The 24,105-nt window shown below is 39.0% G+C and overlaps 1 long non-coding RNA gene across 2 annotated transcripts in view; it reads right to left on the minus strand.

The window, feature by feature from the left end:
- Positions 1–24,105, minus strand: part of LOC123330700 — a 186,052-nt gene that overhangs the window by 63,296 nt on the left and 98,651 nt on the right. Inside the window, exons 1-2 of one of the 2 annotated variants that reach the window (XR_006546770.2) lie at positions 11,526–11,657; positions 9,782–9,919 (exon numbers count right to left, since the gene is read on the minus strand). This is a non-coding gene — a long non-coding RNA (uncharacterized LOC123330700). Of the gene's footprint in view, positions 1–9,781; positions 9,920–11,525; positions 11,658–24,105 lie in introns of those variants that run through there. The other variant, XR_006546771.2, reaches the window with a different exon arrangement.

Here is a 24,105-nt window from a genome sequence, read left to right on the forward strand (position 1 = left end):
ATATTCTCACTTATATGTTTCTTGGTAATGGAAAATAACATGTTTTAAAGATGTTAGATTTTACTGTAGTGATATAGCCCATACCTTTTGAGCTTTAACTTCTCTTCAGGCATAAGAATGTTTACTGAATAACACAGGGAGCGGCAAGGTGACCCTGAAGTCTTAGAATGGAGAGGAACTGACCCTTCATGTCATCCTAGGCAGAGAAGAGAGAGTGTGTGGGGGAAGTACACCCAAGGGAATGCACCATGCACTCGGCTCTAAAGCAGAGGTAGAAAGAGCAGAAAAGGCCACTCTTAAGTCATCACTTGGTGGTAGGATCCTGAGGGCCTAAGGGATCATGTTTAAAGACAACTCTCAGTAAACAGAAACAAAGAATGAGACTAAAATCTCCAAGATGTTATATACCTGAGCAAACCGGTATAAAACTAGGAATGCAAAATTAGCAACATTGGACAAAGCCAGGAAAGAAAACCAGCTCTAAATACAACAGACTGTTCTCTGAGTCAGATCTACAGAAGTGGTCTGATTCAGATTATTCTGAATGCAATTGGACATTCTCTTAACAGAGCTTGGAGAAAGAAAACTTGATGTGAGTCATCAGAAACCTATTCATAAAGTTATTTAAATATAGCTTTTAGTTGTCTTTGTTTAGAAAAAGTCCTCCAGATACAAAATAAAAAGACATATGAATCAGGTGGGTACAACTGATATTGCTATTAATACTCTAGGACCTAACAGAATGCTGCTGGCTTAAAATAACTTTTCTCTCACTATGGAGATTACAGACCCCAAAACACCAAGAGAGGAGCATTTAAATGTCGCTAGTCTAACATTTGCATTCTATATGCTTACTGTATAATAGAACCTCAGTGATATTTAATTAATAAATAAAGTGGTCTAATAATTAAAGTGGTCTAATTATCTGATAATTAATAAATGATCAGATAATTAGACCACTTTAACTCATAGTTCAGCTGGTAAAGAATCTACCTGCAATGTGGGAGACTTGGATTCGATCCCTGGGTTGGGAAGATCCCCTGGAGAAGGGAATGGCTACCTACTCTAGTATTCTGGCCTGGAGAATTCCATGGACTGCAGAGTCCATGGGGTCACAAAGAATCCGACATGACTGAGCAATTTTCACATGTGGTCTTCATTCCAAAATCTTCCAGGAAAACTTGTTAAAAATGCAGAATTACTGACACAGAATCTCCAGGGATACAATCCAGTATCTACATTTGAAATCTCCAGAATCAGGCTATGCTCTGCTCTTTCCTGGCCCTATGCCCATGGTGAGTCTCACTACCTCTCCAAGTAGCCCTCTCGTTCACAAAGCAATGAGTAGAGAAAGACCCTCTCCTAACATAGCCACGCTGATCACATCCTGGCATGCTCACAAGGCCCACAGCACCATGCCTGTCACCTGCTCAGTGCAAAGGAAATGGGAGCCTTACAATCAGCAAATGTCACATGGAGTGAATGACAGAGGACAGAACGTTTTGGTTCTTTTTCTCCTCCTGCCATATGATAGATTGTAATCATCTATCACAACCATAAACAGTTAGTACTTATTAAATATCAACCATGTGCGAAACAGAGTCCAAAATAGGCACTTGACATGTTCTGATACATTCACAATGAACTCATAATTTTACCTATTGCACAGAAACAAGCCTCCCATGGCAGAGAATGTCAGACAGGAGGCTTTAAGTCAATTACCTGCCTCTGAGTCCCAAAGATGTGTTTGTATCCCAAACTTTTACTACGTAAAAAATCTCTCTCTTAAAATACATTTTCCTTCTGGAGGAAAAATGCATTTTCTCTTAAAAACCAAAGGATGAGACTTCTTTAGTGTGTGACAACGAATATTAAAATGGGGATTTATTATCTTTTCACACTCTTATTTGTTGTCCATGAGAATATCCTGAACAGGAAGTTCATTAGCAAGTCTGCCTTGATTAAGATCTCATAAAACTATTACAGACAAAAACCCTGTTAACAACTGAAATCATTATCTGGGAATTTCCTTTTCAGGCTTTTTTTTTTATAAACAAGTTCACCGCACCACTAAACTGGTCAATAATGTTTATCGAGCACCTGCTAAATGGATGAGTCTGGGCGGGCATGTTTGTTCAGTGCTTATAGTTAGACTTTTCAGTCCTGATGATCTAGTGAAAAAGGAAAGATTTTTCAACTCAATAACTTAATACTTGCTTATAAAACTTTAAGTCCTATAATCTATCTACACTTTATTTTTGCGATGGCTGTCACCTGCTCATTCCATCCATGAGGTAGGAAGTGACTCCCACTTTACAAACTCTCAGTTTTCTATAGAATTCAGAAAAAAGTTCAATAATTTTTATCATTACTTTCAGTATATTTTTAAATTTGTTTTTGTTGTCTTGATTTAAAATTCAAAATATCTAGAGAACAATAAAATACAATATCCTTGCTGGGCAAATGAAAGCTACCGATTTAAACAAGTGATTTCTTCATAAGTTAGTCCTCTCTAGAATAAGGTGAGAATCGGGCAATTTCAGATTTGATCACTTTATGCATTTAAAAGCTCTCACTATTTTGCTTAGTTTCCAGTCCCTTATTTGTCATAAAAATTCTGGCTGAATGACTCCTTGGGTAAAGGCAAGTTCTATTTTATATCTCCCATTCGTTTAATTGGTTTTCAGAAAGATACTGAATATTTAATAGGTCTGGAATTAGCTAGAATGTGCGAGCTGGCATCAAGGACATCACTCATGATGGGGTTCCCAGGTGGGAAGGTCATTAGCAGACAGTACCACTTCCCTATGACAGAAGCTGACTGAAGATGGCACAAAAAAGTTCAGAATGAAGGTTGATGCTGTTTCCCTTCATGACATCTCCTTTACCCAAGCTTTCCACACCAGGCACAATGTCATAGTCGCAGCCTTTTCTCATTGAAGACACAGCTAAGAACAGGGCTGGGAGTGCTGCCTGACAGACCTGCTGTTCTGGAGTCCTGAGGTTTCATCTTAGCTTTCAGTTTCTTTCATATCAAATACAAATGCTGAAGCAACAACTCAGGAGCTAGGGCTCTCTTTAGACTGTGCTAAAGAGCAGTAGTTTAAAAAAGAGAGAGAGCGCTTTCATTTGAAGTTCTAACCTGACAAATCTAATTTGCAAAACAAGTGAACCTAAAGGCATGCAAAGTCTTATTGGTCAGAGTGAACCACCCACCCATGTCATTATCCTGGATTACAGCCTGACAGTCCATGAAAGGCTGAACAAGGCAAGCTAACCTTTAGTGATCAACTTGTATTCTAAAAGTACTTCTGACAAAGAGGCCTGCTCTGGAAAAAAAAAAAAAAAAAAGAAAAACATGATGTTTTACCAACTCGAACTTTTCATTCATTTGTTCATTCATTCATGCTACAAGTACTTATTGAAGACTTTCACTTTATCAGAGAGAGAGCTGTGTGAAGTACTACAAGACAGGTGGTGGGAATCTCATGGTAAAAGATAGTCATGAAACTGACTTCAGAGAACTTAGAATTTTATGGGGAAGACAAGTCATCAATACTACAATTTATAATTTTTAAAAATACGATGTTTTATTAGAGGAGAGTAAGTGAAGCAGACCATGAGAACATACTAGAAGGACCTAATTTTGTTTTAGAATCAAGGAAATCTATCCTGTGGACATAACATGTAAGTTGATCCCTGTGAGATAAGTAGAGGTTACTGACTGTGTCAGACCCTCTTATGCACAATTTCAGATGTTCTCAACCTCACCCAGTTCTTATTCCAGTTGCCACAGAGATGACCAGCTCTTGGCAGCCAGCCTCGAACTGCTTCAGCTCAGCCTTGCCTGGGTCTCAGCTTCCACCCCAGGGCTTCCCTGCTGATCCCTCAAAACTCGATCAGTGACTACTTATGTGCAACCTGAAGTGTAAGGGATTTAAAAACAGGTGAGGTGAACATTTGACCGTGAAAAAGAAAGAATTGTGAATAAAGATTTCCTCCTCTTCAAGCCTATGGGCTGTTCTGGAAGGAGTCAGTTTTTGAGCAATCAGGTTCCTGAACAAAAACTCCATCTCACAGCCTTTTCTGACTCTCTCTCTTTCCGTCTCTGCTTCACCCTCCTTGTCCCTCACTTCAGTTCCCTGAAGGTAAAGTCTCTAATAAAGGAGGAACTCACTATCTTTGCTTCAGACTCATATTCTAGAAAATGTAAGCTAAAATACCCTGAAAAAATAAATAAATTCCAGCAGGGAACCACAAGTACAAAAGTGAGAGTTCTGAGAGCACAGAATTTAATATGGCTGGACAAAGAGTATGAGGGGTAAAAAGGCCAAAAAGAAACTATTTTTGGAGCCAGGTGAGGTAAGAGTTGGTATATTGGTTTAAAGAGTGTAACTATCCAATATGGTTGCCTTTAGTCTTTTATGGCTATTGAACGCTTGAAATGTGGTAAGTCCAAACTGAATTGAGTTGTACATGTAAGACACACACTAGATATGAAAGGCTTAATACCAAAAATAAGACTAAAATATCTCACATATCTTAAAGCCACAGATAGCTTTAAGCTGATTAGTAACATGTTGGGATTTGTCTTTTTGGAATACCACCCTGACTGTAGCTGTGGAGAATGCAACAGAGAAAGTCTACATGTAGATACCACTCAGAAGGCTGCTAAAGTAATTCAGAAAAAAAAAAAAAGTGTCCCAGAAGTTGTGGCACTGTGATTAAACAGATTCAGGAAATAGAATCAGCAAGGCTTGAGGCAAGATTGAATGTTGAGGTGACAGAGACACCAAGAGTTTTACTGTGGATTCAGGTGTGGACAACCGATACACTTAACAAATAGCTATCAAGAGGAGGCTGTTAATCCTCACACTCCCTTAGAGCCCAGCAGTGATTCAGAGTCATCCATGCTCCTTATTTCTACTTCCAGACTATTACTTTTATTGAAACTCCTGCTCCTCTGAGGCTCACATTTTTTTTTTTACTAAAACATGCTCCCACCTTCCTATTTGCTGTCATCTACCTACCACCGACATCTTTCACCTCATTTGCTGAAAAGTTTCCAGTTGGTCTTTTCTAGCAATCCTCACTTCCAGCCCAATTCTTACATTATCTCAGGAAAATTGAAGGTACAACATCATGAACACTTGGTTTCTTGACCGCCTCATCTTTAGTGACACCTCAGCCACTCATTCCCATAAGCACATTGTGAATCTGGTTATCACCAGCAAAATCATGGATTCGAGTATTTCACCCTTCAACTACAGTTTTCCACATTTCTTGCTGCAGAGCTATCTCCCCTTGAGCCACAGCAGAGCTTCCTCTTTCTTCTTCTTCTTTTGCTTACTCCACTTTTCAGGCCTTTCCTTACCCTACTTACATTACATCATTTCAACACCCTAAACTCAGCCTTTTATTCTTTCCTCAAAACTGCATGAACCCAAATATGCCTCTCTGATTGACTGTCCCCTGGGACCTGAGTCCTGCTGGAAGAAATCACCCAATAGGTGATGGGCAAAATTGATGTCACCATAAACATGTGGCCCTCAGCTCACCTGAGCCCTCAACACAAGCTTTAAACCAGACACCTTTCTTTGGTTAACATTTTCCCCATCACCCTAAAAATATTTCAGAGTTTCTCCAGCATCTTGAAACCTCAAGTTTCCCCTCCCTCTCCCTTTAGTCTCAGCAAACGATCCCTCGCTCTGCCTCACAGAGAAAATATAAACTGCCATGGAGACACTCCCTCAACTTCACATAAAACAGAAAATCTAAGAGCATTCTTACACAGTGACCTGAGGCGAGGTTCTCTTGCTCCCAGCTAAGACTCACTCCTCCGCAGGTACTTGATAGCCCTGCTCCTCCAACCATTACCAGAACTTTACTAAAAATAATTCCTTTGATATTCTGTATCTGCCATTCTAAGGAATTCTACCACTCTAAGGAATCCTCGTCAGGAGCTTTAAACTTCCTTAAGCTTCTCACATGTTAAGGCGGGGAGGGGGTGCGGGCGGGGTGGAGGGGGGAGACGCTTCCTCTTACTTCTCAAATAATCACCTTATCTTGCTTCATTTTTAACTTTAAAAATTTAATAAAGCTGTTTAGGATTACTGTATCCATTTCCTATTAACTAACTAACCCCTAACTCACACCCTGACTTCTATCCTGAATATTCCACAACCCCTGTGTGAACATTTGTTGCCCTCCACATAAGCATATTATCTCCAAGCTAGAGAGCCTTTGATGTGATTGCTTTTGTTATTGTATCCATTTTCATCTTCTTTTGCTTTTCACTGATTGTAATCACCTCTTTTACTTATTTAGTGATCACAGTAAGTATAGGGTTATCCTGCCCTAAAGCATACACAATTAAATGCATTTTTTTTTCAGCAGATGCTACCATTCCCCATACCAGGCCCCTGCACTAGATCTCCAGGTAAAACCCTGACCAGTAATGTCAGCCAGTTAAAAAGGTACCAGTTTAGTCAAAAACCACTGAGCTGAGTAACTCCGAAGAAACAGAAACACAATCCACTTTTCACAGAGCGGCAGCAGAAAGCCCGGTCTAAGGCAGCTCGAGCCTTTATTTTCCCCGGTGTCAACAGCTCTTTAGGAAGACAGAGATCTCTTACTAATTAGTCCTTAAATTGACCGACCATTTAACATTAACCCATAACCTAAGAGAAAGAGGTAGTGGGAAATTTCACGTGGGTAGGAGAAGGCAATGGCACCCCACTCCAGTACTCTTGCCTGGAAAATCCCATGGACGGAGGAGCCTGGTGGGCTGCAGTCCATGGGGTCGCACAGAGTCGGACACGACTGAGTGACTTCACTTTCACTTTTCACTTTCATGCATTGGAGAAGGAAATGGAAACCCACTCCAGTGTTCTTGCCTGGAGAATCCCAGGGATAGAGGAGCCTAGTGGGCTGCCATCTATGGGGTCGCACAGAGTCGGACACGACTGAAGCAACTTAGCAGCAGCAGCAGCAGCAGGATAGAACACCTGGATAAACACCTCAGGGCAAATGCTACAATCATTCCTCTCTGGTGATACTTAACCAAGGATATATTGAAAATGTTCTGAGGAAGTTAATAAAATATTGATAACTAGTCCCTGAATCTAAATATTGCATTTCAGTAAATCCGAGGTGAATCCTGAGTTACAAGGATGCTACAAAACTACAAAACTCCCCAGGGGATTTTGTTATGAGAATTGGAAGTCATTTGAAAGCTTCTAATGTGCCAGGTACAGGGTGAAAAGCTTTACACACATTGTCTTATTTACTCTTCAGAAAAACTTTATTTGTGGCTGACAAAGTGATTTGACTAGTATTACGTACCAGCACCAGGTGTAGGGTGAGAGAAAAAACTGCTAACAGGCTTGGAGGTAAAGGGGCCTCCAGTCCTAAGAGAGAAACATAAATGTAGGTGATTTCTTCCCCTCGTGGGGGTTAGCGTGTCTGCCTACACTTCTGGCCACAGTTTCAGCTATTGTGAAGTCAAGGGAATCCTTGCCTGAAGTGAAAGCTGACACAGTGAGGGTGGCAGAACAGAAAAGTATGTAGTAACCAGGTTCTTAGCTTCAAGGGACACAAACCCATACACCAACTCAGGCTGATTTAAGGACAAAGAAAATTTGTCAGAATCATTCAGAATCTGGAAAATTTGGGCTCGAAGGTATATATCTAACAACAAAACTCTCAGTCATACAGCAGACCTGGTGCAGTGAAAGAACTTCTGGGTCACAGAGAAACTCAGTCTTGATGCAATTACCTCTATGGCCACTGCTGAGAACTCCACTTGCAATTGCCATCCCTGTGGCTGATTCTAAGGAATGGCAGAGCGCATCTACGTGATAGAGTCTAGGGCTTAGGCTTGTAGCCCTGTAACCTGGAATGTTTGGAAATCAAATACCTGGGACTTCCAGCCTTGATACTAGGAGGTAGGTTCTACCCCTACCAAGAATACATAAGGCGGGAAAGTCTTCAAAACATGGCAAAGTGGTTCAGATGCTAGAAAACCAAAATACATACATACACACATGTATATATATAAATAAATATAAAATGATAAATACTCACCACAAATGAAGAGAGGCTGGGTCTTAGGAGATGTTAGAATTTTTTTTTAAATAATAACAGAAGACATCATTATACTATTCTATTTTTGCACGTCTAAAAGGTTTTTAAATTAAGTGAATACTTCTGTGAAAACTAACCAACTGTTGATCTCATTCTCCGGTATATTCGTTTAATATTACTGCTGTAATACATCACTGCAAACTTAGTGGATTAAAACAACACAAATGTATTATTTTCAGTTCTGGAGGTCAGAAGCTCTAAAATCAAGCTGTCAGCATGCCTTCTGTAGGAGCAGCATCTAGAGATTGTCCTGTCTTCTTTGGTTCAAGCTCCACTTCTTGCAGTAGCATCACTTATCCTCTGCCTCCGTTGTCACACAACTTTCTTAAACTCTAACCCTCCTCCTTCCCCATCTTATAAGAACTTGTGATTACATTAGACTCACCTGGATAATTCAGGATAACCATCCCATCTCAAGATACCTAGCTTAATCACACCTTAAAATTTCTTACCATATAAGATAACAGTCCCAGTTTCTAGGGATCAGTACCAAACATCTTTGAGTTCCATCTTCAGCTTAGTATACCTGGTAATACCACTTGTTGTTTCTTAAGTGTGATTTTTTTTACCCAAATCAACACCTCAATTGGGAATCTGGACCTTATGAGTAAAAGTCATCCTTTCTCAACCTCACTGTTCAATATCAGCATCAGCAGAACAGATAACACACGCAAGTAGGGAAATTTGAGGGAATACAATAAAGGGATAATTTATGAAGATATGGACATCTTATAGAGAACCATCAGAGAGAACGCAGCGCCCATGGACTATTACAACAGGTTGCTTCTAACCCCCTAAGCCTTGAAGGTGACCAATGATCAGAACTGAAGCACAATTAAGGTCATGGGAAAGCTACTGAGCTAACGATGGCTCTGCAACTCGAGTCTTTTATCTAACTGGCCAAGGAAGGACTTCAACATCACCTGGCCCCAGGATACCTGGGTTCTAGAAAATGTCAGAGATTTTATAATAGATTCTCTTCCCCACTAGCCATTATCATTACTATTGACTTTTGGGTTTTTCTCTCTCTCGGATAATCTGAGAGGAGTTTAGAGGTCAGCAGTCTCACAATACTCCATTTCGCCCTCCTCAGTACCAAATCATTTCAGCTCATCACCCAAGTTAAAAAAAAAAAAAAGAAAAAGAACAGTGAAATCCTTAAACAAACATAGATACTTGATTGGTGGATACTAAGCCTGACAGTTTGGATATGATTGACATATATTGCATAACAGTGTCCAAAACCCATCACTGGTAATCTCATTCCAGCTTATCTAGGAACGAAAGAAATTTAGAGCTAGAAGTAAGCTAAGACACCATGGTGCACAATGCACTGTTTCAGACCTCAGTCACCAATGACCAAGAGGCTATGGCTATTTGGTGCATGACGACGCTTCCAAAAACTGTGTCCTTCCATTATACCTAAACAGTGTCAATACTATCTCACCCCTGTGAGCATCTTTGTATCTTGCCACTGGCTTACATTGAAGACTGAGAAAGTTATTGAATAGAAGGCCATGAGAAAAATCACTTGCAATACCATAGCTTTTGACATCAATAGATAACAAGCAAAAAGGCACATTTTACTCACTGCACATCCATGACAACACTGGAAGATAAGAGTGAGCTTACTTACTTATCGCTGATTTCCTCAATCGAGATTTGTCATTTTATTTGCATCCTGCAGAGTTGATCTCAGAAGACATGCAGAATGTAGTTTCAGATCTTCTTGAGTGGTTCTTTTAAAACCTTGAATATCTTCTGTTCATAACTCCTGTTGAATACAAGCATACTTACATAATGCTTTAAATCTTTTCCCCCAGAATGCTTTATTCAAATGAAATATTAAGCAAATCGAGAGGAAGATCTGGATGAAAGTAACAGAGTCTCATGTAAATAAACTGTCCTTCTCCAGCCCCTCAGCATATTCTGAATACTCTGATTTATAGAGCCAGATTTTCAAACAGTATAGACTTATTGCTTTATAGAAAATCTCCCTACAGCATGACTCATGAACACCTTAGAATTAAAAAATCAAATTATAATCGCATGGTTTTGTTTCAACTATTTTGCCATTTGTTTATTGCTGTCTTTCTGATTTGTTTATTGAATCAACATGAACTAGGAGTGGAAGGACACTTTCACTAAGTAAAAATGAGCTAATCTGTGTTTTAATAAAGAAGATAATCATTACTTATTTTATTAATCCACAGTCTCTAATTTGATCTCTCAGATTAATGAGGAAAACCAGAAATTGATTATAAAAATCACAATTAGCACAATGTGAAAATGGACATCAACATATTTATGTATTCTTCTAAACTAAATAATCTGAATTCATTATCCTAACATATAAATATGTTAAATAAGCACGGACAAGTAATTCTTCAAAACTACAAAAAATACCACAATTACTTAAGATGCATAAATATGTCATAACTAAAATGGTTTCACAATTCATTAATTTCCTGTATTTGTGACAGGTGTGTCAAATCTAAGTATTTTTCCTCCTCTGGAAACTTGAGGGGAGACACAGGGCACCCCCTATTCCCACTCCTTTCCTTTACATATACATATACACCCCTATATATACTCTATGGTTATGGAAATAAAAATTATTTTACTTGCATTTGCAATGAAGAAAGAGCTTTCATTCAACATTTACTTAGTAAAATATCATTAGCCACACATTAATGGTACCAAAGAGTTTATAAAAGAAATATGATGCAATTCCTTCTCTATTGTTAAAAAACCTCATTCAAAAGTCCAACTGAAGAGAGAAGGTTATGAAGGTATTGCAGCTTTGGCTACAGATGGCCTCAACCACATGTCATGAATTGGGATATTTTAAAAGAGCCCACCTATTTCCCAAAACTTTCTGATTACAGCTCCTTCCTAAAAGGCTTATATAACATCCATAGAGATTTTACTAATGTTAACTTTTGTTTCTCTAGGGAATAGCTGTATGAATTTTCTGTCATTAATTCCCGTAACTATTATGTGAATTCGATTTACATTTGGAAATGAACGAATAGAGAAGAAAAAAAAACTAAGTGACCTCAAGTCGTGCAGCTAACAGGCAACATAACGAAGTCTCCAGGCCAATCCTATGAACTGGCGATGCCCATGCCAGCATCCTGCCAACACACCTGGGGAGCACAGGCCTGGTGTGGTCACTCAGCAGAGCACTCGGAGACGGCCAGGAAGTCTTAGACTGTTTTAAAACTTTAAAAAGGGGGATGCCCACATTAGGGTTTAGACTGAATAGTAGTTCTCATATCAGCTCTCTTTATAAGATGTAAACAAGTGTGTTTTTTTGTTTCTCTTTAAAAAAAAAAATTCTGTATTTATTTGGCTGTGCTGGGTCTTAGCTGCAGTACCTGGGATCTTTTACTGTGGCACATGGAGTCCAGCTGTGGCTCAGGCACTCAGTTGCTCCAAGGCACGTGGGATCTTAGTTCCCTGATCAGGGATCAAACCCAGGTCCCCTGCATTGCAAGGCAGAGTCTTAATCACTGGACAACCCCATATTTTTTCAAAGTCTGTTTCAGAGGCTTTTTACGATCCACAAATTCTGGTACTTTCAAAAGAGCTTAAAACATATAATCATATATTTTCTAGTAAAAGTACATGGTACTTTCTATTAAAAGAGTTTGGGTTTTAGTTGTTATTAAAGCCATTAATTTTAATTGATATTTCACGGGAGCAGAGACTATTCTGTGGTATGTATGTCTGTTGTCTCCAGTGCCTAGAATATTGGTGCTCATTGAATGAGTGAAATCAATTCCAAATAATAAGTCAAAGAGGGAGAAACAAAAATAACTGAAAAAAGGAGAGTAAGAGAGTATAAACTACTAAATATTTAAACAGTCAAGCAGCCATTTGACAAAGAGAGTTCCAGAAAAACATCTACTTCTGCTTTATTGACTATGCCAAAGCCTTTGACTGTGTGGATCACAACAAAGTGGAAAATTCTTAGAGATGGAAATACCAGGCCACCTGACCTGCCTCCTGAGAAATCTGTATGCAAGTCAAGAAGCAACATTTAGAACCAGACATTGAACAGACTGGTTCCAAATCAGGAAAGGAGTACATCAAGGCTGTATATTACATGCTTATTTAACTTATATGCAGAGTACATCATAAGAAATGCTGGACTAGATGAAGCACAAGCTGGAATCAAGATTGCTGGGAGAAATATCGATAACCCTAGATATGCATATAATACCACCTTTCTGCCAAAAGCAAAGAAGAACTAAAGAGCCTCTTGATGAAAGTGAAAGAGGAGAGTGAAAAAGTTGGCTTAAAACTCAACAGTCAGAAAATAAAGATCATGACATCTGGTCCCATCATGATGAGCAAATAGATGGGGAAACAATGGAAACAGTGAGAGACTTTATTTTGGGAGGCTCCAAAATCACTGCAGATGGTGACTGCAGCCATGAAATTAAAAGACGCTTGCTGCTTGAAAGAAAAGCTATGACCAATCTGCTGCTGCTGCTGCTGCTAAGTCACTTCAGTCATGTCCGACTCTGTGCTACCCCATAGACGGCAGCCCATCAGACTCCCCCGTCCCTGGGATTCTCCAGGCAAGAACACTGGAGTGGGTTGCCATTTCCTTCTCCAATGCATGAAAGTGAAAAGTGAAAGTGAAGTTGTTCAGTCGTGTCAGACTCCTAGCGACCCCATAGACTGCAGCCCACCAGGACTGACCAACCTAGACAGCGTATTAAAAAGCAGAGACATTACTTTGCCAACAAAGGTCCATCTAGTCAAAGCTATGGCTTTTCCAGTAGTCATGTATGAATGTGAGAGTTGGACTATAAAGAAAGCTGAGTGCTGAAGTATTGATGTTTTGAACTGTGGTGTTGGAGAAGACTCTTGAGTCCCTTGGACTGCAAGAAGATCCACTGAGTTCATCCTAAAGGAAATCAGTCCTGAATATTCATTGGAAGTCTGTTGCTTGAAGTTTAAACTCCAATACTTTTGCCACCTGATGCAAAGAACTGACTCATTGGAAAAGACCCTGATTCTAGGAAAGATTGAAGGCGGGAGGAGAAGGGGACTTCAGAAGATGAGATAATTGGATGGCATCAACAACTCAATGGACATGAGTTTGAGCAAGCCCCAGGAGTTAGTGGATGGACAGGGAAGCCTGGCATGCTGCAGTCTAAGAGGTGGCAAAGAGTTGGACACGACTGAGCGACTGAACTAAACTGAACTGAAGTTGCCTATACGGATAGAACAAATTAAGCATGTTCACTGCAGAAAAGAAAATTGTCAAGTTCAAGACAAGTGACTATTGATAAAAAACACATGCTTCTTGAGTGGCATCAAGTTATGGTAGTTTGGTAGATAAAAGAATGCTTCTAAATAACAGAACTCCTTGAAGAAGTTGGTTGATTCCCCTGCAAGGGTAGGGAAAAGTACAAAAAGAACCTGGCATATCTTATGATACCTAAACACAGGAAAATGCTTAAAGGAAAGAGAAAAAATGTGAGGAAAATATTAAAAAGGACCAGGAACTGAAGTGAAGGTTCACATGGTCAAAGTTGGAACAACGTGAGCAAAAATATACTTAATGACAGTATTAAATGCTAACCTAAAGAATAAAATAAATAGCCATGAGTCCAAATTGATGTAAATGATTGAATAAATAAAACAAGGGCCAACTATTCCTTTCGAACAATTCCAGTTAATAAATGTAGAAAAGTAAGAGAAATTAAAAGTCAACATTACACCACCACAGTAAAACTTCTGGAGCAAGTTCCACTCTAGAACGCTAAACTTAGTTGATGAAAGCTTAAGGAGAAGCTGGATATTTTTGCATAGCCTTAAAATGTCTCACCCCAGATATTTATAAATTTGAAAGGAAAACACAAGGTTTTCCTGGTGGTCCAGTGGTTAAGAATCTGCCTTGAAACACAAGGCACACCGGTCCAATCCCTGATCTAGGAAGATCCCACATGCCGTGGGGCAACTAAGCTGGTGTGCCACAACTACTGAGCCCCCTGCAGCAACTACTGAAGCCTGTGTGCCCTCGAACCCGTGCTCCACAACAAGAGAAGCCACCACCATGAGAAACCCACTTGTTGCAAACTAGAGAAAGCCCTTGCCCAGCAATAAAGAATCAGCCCAGCCAAAAATAAATAAATACATATTTTCTATCAAAAAGTAAAAGACAGAACTTTACAGTGGAGGAACATGGCAGGCACCACCTTAATCAAACGATCAAGGGTACCTGCCCAGTAATAAGACTTGATACCATGTATCCCTGATATGATACACTGAGAAGCACATCTCACTTCTGAGTCATTCTTCCCCAATATCCATAACCTCAATTATGGGAAAACAGAAATTCAACTGAGGAACATTCCACCAAACACCTAAACGGTCCTGCTGTCAAATGTCAAGGATCAGGAAAGATAAGGAAAGACAGGAACTGTCACAGATCAAAAACAACTAAAGAGTTATCACAATTAAATGCAATATGTCATTCTGATTGGATACTGGAACAAAACAAAGACATTAGTGGAAAAGTGCTGAAATACAAAAATTTAGTCTATGGTTTAGTGGCATATAAATATTAATTTCTTACTTTAATTCATTGGTTATATGCAATGCTAATATCAGAATAAGCTTGGTAAAAGGCAAGTGAAAAAATATGTTCTCTGTTTAATTCTTTGGTAAGTCTAGAATTAGTCCAAAATAAAAAGTTTGTAAAAATAGTGCCACAAGGGACCCAAAGAAATAGGACCATTAAGGAAGAGAAGAACCTCCCTTCTCTAGAAGAAGAGATCACCTTCTCTAATCCAAACCACTCATAATGTAATATTTCTTTGGTAATTCCCAAAACTAATTTGTATTAAAAATATTTTATATTAACATTTTTAGTTCTGGAGAATTATTCCAATAGTGGTATTAAGATTCGCAGTTACAGTTTAACAGGTTAGAAGTAATGTATCTAGAAGACTATGATCTTGTGTGTGTGAATGGCACTTTCAATTTTCATGAAATGTAAAAACTTTGAGAACTGTTTTTTAGTATATATTCAATTGTCCATGGGATTTTCCAGGCAAAACCAGTGGAGCGAGGTGCCATTTCCTTCTCCAGGGGGTCTTCCCAACCCAGGGATCAAACTCACGTGTCATGCTTTCACAGGCAGACTCATTACTACTGAGCCACCTGGGAAACTGTATATATTCAATAATAATATTCAAAACCATATATTACTTGGTCTTAAACTCCAGTTAGTAACAATTAGCAGGCACATCATGGGAATTTTAACATTTATGAAATGTGAGAAAAGAAGAGAAACTCTTCTCTTTTGCTCTCTCACCTCATCCATCTAATTCCAGGTCATTACCTCATCATTCTTTTGGTCCCTTTCATGAAGTTATCTTTTCCCACTAAAACAGGGCAAATGCAGCTAGACATCTACTGATCATAAAGCATGTGCCATAGACTATTTACAGATGTGTGTGCATGCTCAATCGCTCAGTCATGTTCAATTCTTTGCAACCCCATGGACTGTGGGATAATCCTGACAAGAATACTGGATCACGTTGTCACTTCCTCTAAGGGACCTTCCCGACCTAGGAATCAAATCCGTGTCTCCTGAGCCTCCTGCATTGGCAGGTGGATTCTTTCCTACTAAGCCATCTGGGAAGCCTATTTAAGAACACAGCTTGGTAAAAATGAAAGTAATTTTGAAGATCATCTAAACCACTGACTTTCAACTCCATCAGGTCCAACACCTCTTTTTATATCAAATGTTTAGTCATGGCCCCTTTATTTTTCTGAAATTGAAATTCAAAGGTAATGTAACCAGCCTGCACACAATTTCAAATATGTGTGTATAATTGCATACTGTAATAAAAAGGAGAGTGACAGAGAAGTGAATTTAAATAATATTACTCCAAATTGTAGATACTTGGGCAAAACTATGCTAGGGGACCACAAAGCAGTCAGACACAAGCTCTACATAAATCACGGTGACTGCCACTGCTACAAATGCAGACTGACGTGAGTATCAGCAACTCAAATTCCATGAGAAACATGCTGCTGGAACATCATTTCCTGAATGGTAAGCAACTCTGAAGATCCCAAAGAAAACAAAATTTTCTTCCAATAAACACCTGCTGACTCCTATAAAATACAAACTCTATTAAATTTTGAACCTATATTTCTTAAAGCCATACAGAAAATACTTTGTTATGTGTGTAAAATGAATTCATTTCTTTGCTCAGAATGTTATAAACAGGTTATCTTTGTCTATATGAATGTCCCCTGGAACATATAAAAGTTTTATTGCACACAAGACAATTTTTTGTTGTTCTGGACTCTCTTACCCATTTCAGGACATTAAGTATTTCTAATTTTTTCCAGTAAGTGTCAACTGAGTTCCCCAAATCATTGTGACAAGTAAAAACATCCCTGCAGATTTCCTAAATACCTCCTAAATACATTAAGATCACTTTATAGACCAGCACTCATTTAACAGACAAGACACTTGAGGCTCAGTGTGCACTCTCCTGGGCTTACTAAGGTAGTTAAAGATCAAACTAATGTTAGCTAGAGTAACATAAGGCTCTTCTTACTATGCAATGCTGCATCTCTTTCATTTCTTCAGTACTTGGTATTCAATATGTAAATTAGAACTTTCCCATTCCATCAACACTACATAACAAAAACTGCTGCCTCTCTTGAAAACGTTATCTTCTCCCTTGAGATCCATTAGCTGCCAGAGCCAAAGGCATCCTTTCTAGCATTCCCTGTGAATCAGCTTTCAGGCCTACTCTCCTAATCTCTCCCCTCCTGTACGCTAGCCTCAAGCCAAGCCTACTGAAACATTCAGGGATTATCACCTCAAACCAGGAAGAAGTTACAACTACTTTATACCAAACATCTCCAAGCACTGTATGTGGCCTTTTCCCAGGGTGGGGGTGGGAATGTGGGGAAAAACAAGAGGACTTCCTTGGTGGTCCAGCAGATAAGAATCTGCCTGCAGGGGATGCAGGATGCCCATGTATCTCAACTACTGAGCCCGTGCTCTGCAACAGGAGAAGCCACCTCAATGAGAAGCCTGTGCACTTCAATGAAGAGTGGCCCCTGCTTGTCACAACTAGAGAAAGCCTGTGTGCAGCGATGAGACCCAGTGCAACCAAAAACAAGTATTTAAAAAAAAAAAAAAAAACCTTAAAAAAAAAAAGGTCAAAATCTCTCATGGTTTCTGGTAGCATTCTCTGAGCCCTCTGGTTTCATGCTCTTTCATCCAACACAACGCAGGATTAGTTCTTAATGTGGCAGAATGTTGTAAAGAAAGGAGGCTCTAAGAGAAGGTGTACTATTATCAACTGTGAGGCAGTTTTCACAAGCTGCAGTCTCTTCACTGGAGACATGAATGAGATTTTAGGGAGCAGCCATCTGAAGACTCGGTATTTACTACATTTCTGATTATTGGTAAGATCACCATATTTTGATATTATTTTAGGTAATTAATTATCCAACTAACCTCATATGATAGAAATGCCTCTCCCCCAAATAACGGGCCTTTGCTACACCAGTATCTTTTATAGACATGTTCTATCATCGGATGTGTGTGTGTGAAGTTGCTCAGTCGTGTCCAACTCTTTGCAACCCTATGGACTGTAACCCACCAGGCGCCTCTGTCCATGGGGATTCTCCAGGCAAGAAAACTGAAGTGGGTTGCCATGCCCTCCTTCAGGGGATCTTCCCAACCCAGGGATCAGACCCATGTCTCCCACATTGCAGGTAGATTGTTTATCTGAGCCACTAGGGAAGCCCAAGAACATTGGAGTGGGTAGTCAATCCCTTCTCCAGGGGAACATCCTGACCCAGGAATCAAACTGGGGTCTCCTGCATTGCAGGAGGATTCTTTACCAGCCGAGCTACTCGGGAAGCCACCTATCACTGGATAAGATAAAGTTATTGCACATATCAGTTTCTTTGTACCACTTTTGGGTATTAAATCATACTCCTTTATGAAGAAATAGATTCTGAGAAAATGTTATTGATATTAGCATTCTTTGTGTTGACAGAATCCCTAAAACAACCTGTCAAAATGAGAAGGGCTTTTATCCCCAATGATTCTGTAGATATCCTTGGATAAATGAGACACAAATCCTCTCTCACATAAAGGATAATTAAAAATAACTAAGGTTCATGAAGTTATTTCTGAAATAATGTCTCATAATGTGAAATGCAATGTTTCTCAGAGAAATATTTCTCTTGCATTTAAAATCCAAAGTTATGACTTATTAGAGATCCCAATTAAATGACTTAACAAGGTAAATTCCAATTTTAAGAAGGATTAACATTCAGTGAAAAGATTCAAAAGGTATTTTGTTCAAAGAATAAGTGCTTCAGAAAGTATTAGTGAACAAGAATTTGGAAAATTTCCTTTAAAATAAAGGACTTTAGAACTAAACAATGAACACCAAATTCTATCTTTTGAACTAAAGATTATGTATGTTTATCAATCTGTAAAGTAGGAGAAAGTTTTTTTAAAGACACATAATATATTTTTTCATTTTTAATTTTTTCATGCCTCTACTACACATACATTCACATACATCTGAAACAAGTGTAGTATGAGCCCAACCCAATCCTTTATCTGTAAAAATTTCCCTAATGAATGGAAGCATTATCTAGGAATTTAAGCAAGATACACTTGGCTATATTCAGTTCTATGCAAGAGATATGTGCTTGGCATTTGGAGTAATAAGAAATGTAATATAAAATTTCTGCCCTCAATAAAATTCAAACATAACCAAAATGATGATAGATGAAGAAAATATTTGTTTTCATTGAGTAATTTCTTCTAACCCCACCCACAACCATCTCCACCAGACTCCCAACAGGCACATGTAAATCATAGCCCCATCTTTGGTAAGAATTTGGACCTTCTCCTATATTCCAATCTAGATCCACCATAGCAGTAGCTTTATAGCCACCAGCTTGGGGTTCATTTTAAAGCCTGTGCATGCAAACTCACTCCCTTCCTCCCAAGGACTGAAAAGGCAAATGAAATACAGCCCCAGCTCACAAGAAGTTCTAATAGCACAGAGATTTCCCACCTATTCAGGGGAATTTATTATTTAACTACTAGAGGGACTTATGAAAAAATCAATAGGGTTAGCACCAAAAGCAACTTTAAACTAAAGACTTTTATCCCTATAACTAGTCTTTATTGCTTAATGTATTTTTCAAACAGACATGTAAAATAACCAAATTTTCAGATTAATAGTTGTTTTTCGGGTTTTTTTTTTTTCATGGCTGAACTGAACCATGAACACATGTGGTGCCATTGCTGCTACTCTAAACAATACCATTTTAGGTGAAGGCCTGAGAACAGCTCTTATCCTGTCTTAAAGCCTATCCACAGTGCTCAAGAGAGTGAATGTCTACCTTTCTCTACTGGGGAAGAAAAAAAAAAAGCTCACTGTCTCAAAGTGCTGGCCCAACATGTCTTTCCACCACTGATGAAGTCCAGGAGGAATCATAATTCAACATTTTGGCCCAAAGGTTGATCTGTAAGCTATTACTTGATTCTCTAATGCATCATTTGGCAAGGTTCTTTATGTACCATGCTTGAGGATATTCTGCTAATGAAATGCACCCTCTTGTAAAATATCAGAATTAGGAAGCTCAACCACTAATTTTATTAATTTGCTATGCCCACAAAAATTGTGCTGAGATACATACAAACTATGAAATTCCAAACTCAGCTGATTAGGAAGAAACCATCCTTTAACATAAGAGGAGAAAAGCAAGAAATCCCTATAAAGCAGTATTTAGAACAGAAAGCACAACTTGCTTAACTAGAAAATAGATGTCACTTGTAATCATGAAAATACGTTATTGATTTTTTTTAACTAATAAAGTACGGCACATCTCCTGAAAAGAGATTTTTAAAAGCGTATTGCTAACAGCATTGTGCTGTTAAGTAAGCATTTGTACACCAACTCTGTGTCAAGTAACTGTCACAGTGTAAAATCAGTTAATGAAGCTTCAAAAAATTGACCTGGGAATACTCTAGGAAGCAGAGAAAACAAGCTGTTTTTCATCTACTTAAGCAATTCAGTGACTGCATGTTGATTACCAAGTCAAAGTTACTACAGCATTTCCCTAGAATCTGATTAGCCTGGAGCTCTTTTGGTAAAAGCATGGAATGTCTTTTCATTGTTGTTAAGCCATCAAATTGTTATGGGACAGCTAATAATAGAAACTCTGCTCTGCCTTTTAATGGCAAGGGTGACTTTGGTTTACCAAAATAAAATAAACACAAGAAACAGACACCAAATCTGATCTTTCAGTGAAAGCCATCAGATTCTATTGATAGTACAATGTGAATGCAAATGTGAAATCGCTCAGTCATGTCCGACTCTTAGCGACCCCATGGACTGCTGCCTACCAGTCTCCTCTGTCCATGGGATTTTCCAGGCAAGAGTACTGGAGTGGGGTGCCATTGCCTTCTCTGTGATAGTACAATACTTCAGTACAACACTTCTCTGTCCCAGGCTCTGAAGTGAGAAATCTACTCATCTAACACTTCTCTTCTAAGGTTTGTGTGTTTATAATAGTGTTTGTTTACTGACCTGCCCACCTCATCACTCTAAGATGAGAAGTCATCTACACATAGCTATTTTTAAACTTAATGTTGGTTTGTTTACTTGTTTTGTAACTTTCCCATCTCATACCTTCACTCTTCCTCTTTCTAGTTCTCTAAATGAATTCTGCCAATGTCCTACCAATCCTCTCCTAGCAGTTGAAGAAATAAAGAAATTATATCAGCCAATTGTATGCCTGAGCAGTTTCCTATAAAAAGACACTCAAAAGAGATTCATAAAATCTCAGAAATAGAAGGAACTTTGCTTATTTAATCCAACCATCCTATTAATCCTCACCAAGTGTCTAACCTTAAAACACCTGCAATGACATGCAATGACATACTACTTCTCAATTACAGCCCATTCCATTTTTAGTTGATTTTGTTTGATTTTTAGTTGATTCTGATGACCACGACAAAATGTAATTCCCAAATCTTGTACCCAGTGATCCTAGTCGTATATTTTGGAGCACTCCCCTAAAGTGAGGAGAGGGGTATAAATCAACATATTCTTTCTCATCAGTCAGTTCAGTCGATCAGTCATGTCCAACTCTTTGCGACCCCATGGACTGCAGCATGCCAGCCCTCCCTGCCCATCACCAACTCCCAGAGGTTACTCAAACTCTTTCTCATCAGGCCTTCAAAAATTTGAAGAGAGCAATCTTATCTATATCTAGTTTTCATTCCATTTTGCTAAATATGTCCATTTCCCTCCATTTTTTTCTTATTTGATGCAATTTCAAGCATCTATATCTAAACACCCACCTTTTGGGGGACCAAACAGAACTTAAAATCTGGACTGAACCAGGGGACAGTAACCTACAACTAGGTGACTATAGGTAGGGAAGTTCTGAGCCACGTCTTTGAAGGACAGCTAAGAATCTAAGCTCATGACAACCAAATACCAAGGATATGTCTAGAATTGCAGGAAGAGTTAATAGCAAGATCCATAGCCTAGAGTCTATGGCCAGGCAAACACAGGGGATTGGAGACACCCAGGAGGATGATCTGGAAGGCATTAGAGTATTGGTGGCTCATTTTTATCAACCAGTTCTGTGTGCCTGTGAAGACCTAGATCAAAATCTCCACGTGAAGATGGAGAGGTACACATCCCAGGGCATTCCTACAAGGTTATAAAGTACTCATTCACAACTAATGGACCAATGTCCCAAAGGTGACACATATATTTATATTATTACTGTCTGGATTGCAAAGGGATATTAAAATGCAAACAAAATAAGGTATTTACATGATGGGCATTAAGTCACAGTTAATCGTCAATGACAATGTAAAAAACTGCTGTTTTTTTAAACCAAACAAAAGCTTCAAACAAAGATAAACTAGAATGCATCCCACAGAGAGAATACCTTTACCTCAGACTGTGCCATAGCAACTTTATTTGTAATAGCAAAAAAATGAAAACAGCCCACATAGCCATAAACAGAAATGTATAAACAAATCATGGTATAACCATACAACATAATACTATTCAGAAAAAAAAAATGAATGAATTAATGTGGTTGAATTCCCAAAATATTATATTTGGCAAAAGAATATATAAAAGGATATATAATGTATGATTTCAGTTTTGAGGAAATTTCAGAAAAGGCTAATCTAAACTACAGTGTCAAAATTAGATTACATCACCCTAAATCCAGGGTTGGGTAGTGAGTTAACTTCACCAGAGCATGAGGGAGCTTTTTAGGGTATTTAAAATGTTCTACATATTGATTATAATGGACATTGTATGAGTGGACCTATTTGTCAAAAACTCACTGAACCGTACACTTAAAATAGGTGCATTTAATTAAATATAACATACTTCATTAAAGTTGACATTCATAAAAATGTATTTGAAACCATTAGACAGTTCTTCAATCCCTCACCCACATTCAAGGTATAAAAGATCAAGAGTGAAGATAGTTTCAAAAAAAATTTTTTGATGGAGCTATTTGAACCCAAACCTTTTTTAAAATTAAGGAACTACTTGTCTCTCCTTGCCTTCAATCCAGTGAAAGATCTTCAACAGGAGTACTCAGAAAGCCTAATAACTGCCATTTCAGAGTGGGAGAGAGATTGAATTAATATCTGACTCATGTCTAAGAAATCTAAAGCTAAAAGCATTGGAGGCAGAGCAAAAGTGAGGCAGCAGTTTGATGACTTATCCTGCCCACCTAGAATGCATCAGGACAAAAGATTCTAGAGGGTTTTCTGGGAGCCATGTGCAAAAGAAACTGCTGCTGCTGCTGCTAAGTCACTTCAGTCACGTCCAACTCTGTGCGACCCCATAGATGGCAGCCCACCAGGCTCCCCCGTCCCTGGGATTCTCCAGGCAAGAACACTGGAGTGGGTTGCCATTTCCCTCTCCAATGCATTAAAGAGAAAAGTGAAAGTGAAGTCGCTCAGTTGTGTCCTGCTCCTAGCGACCCCATGGACTGCAGCCCACCAGGCTCCTCCGTCCATGGGATTTTCCAGGCAAGAGTGCTGGAGTGGGGTGCCATTAAGAGAACACTAGAGTGGGGTTACTTTAGGTCTTATCTAAGAGGATAGGATAGAAAGATAATGAGTCTCCAGCATAAAGTAGCTAAATGTGAATGGTTGAATTCTCAGGGGCTTGAAGGACCTGTAAGTGACAAGGTATAATAAAGAGACACCTTTCTTTGTCAAGGTAGCTCTAGATAAGAGGTCTCCAGAAAATGGAGCACCTCTAAAGAAGCCACATGTAAGTCCCATAGCCCAGAGAGTTACTCTTAAGGATTCACGAAGCTCCCTGTCTCAGATGGTAAAAAATCTTCCTGCAACATGGGAAACCTGGATTTGATCCCTGGGTCAGAAAGATCCCCCGGAGAAGGGAATAGCTACCCACTCCAGTATTCTTGCCTGGAAATTCCATGGACAGAGGAGGCTGGTGGACCACAATCCATGGGGTCGCAAAGAGTTGGACACAACTGAGTAACATTTTCACTTCACTTTCAAACTCCAAAGAACATGAGGGTAATTTTCATAGCATCAAGAAAGAAAAAACTTCCCTGCCCTTTTTACATCTTCACTTCACCCATCACCCCTCTTCAAATCCCAGAGGAATCAGAAATCATGGTTACCAGGCATCTAGAGAAAAGTAAACACCCAAGGCATGGAACGAAAGAAGCTACTGTCAAAACACTCCCTTTCTACCTGCATGCAGTACCCACGGAAAGTTCAATCCCAGGGACAGGACTTTCAACTTTCACTCATGTTTGAAATGTTGACAGTCATATGGAATCAGGCAATTTAACTTCTGGGCCAATAAAGTTTGTATTACATATGAATAATCAGAAAAGTTCCTTTTT

Source organism: Bubalus bubalis, chromosome 20 (genome assembly GCF_019923935.1).
Source record: "Bubalus bubalis isolate 160015118507 breed Murrah chromosome 20, NDDB_SH_1, whole genome shotgun sequence".
In the NCBI taxonomy this organism is placed as follows: domain Eukaryota; kingdom Metazoa; phylum Chordata; class Mammalia; order Artiodactyla; family Bovidae; genus Bubalus; species Bubalus bubalis.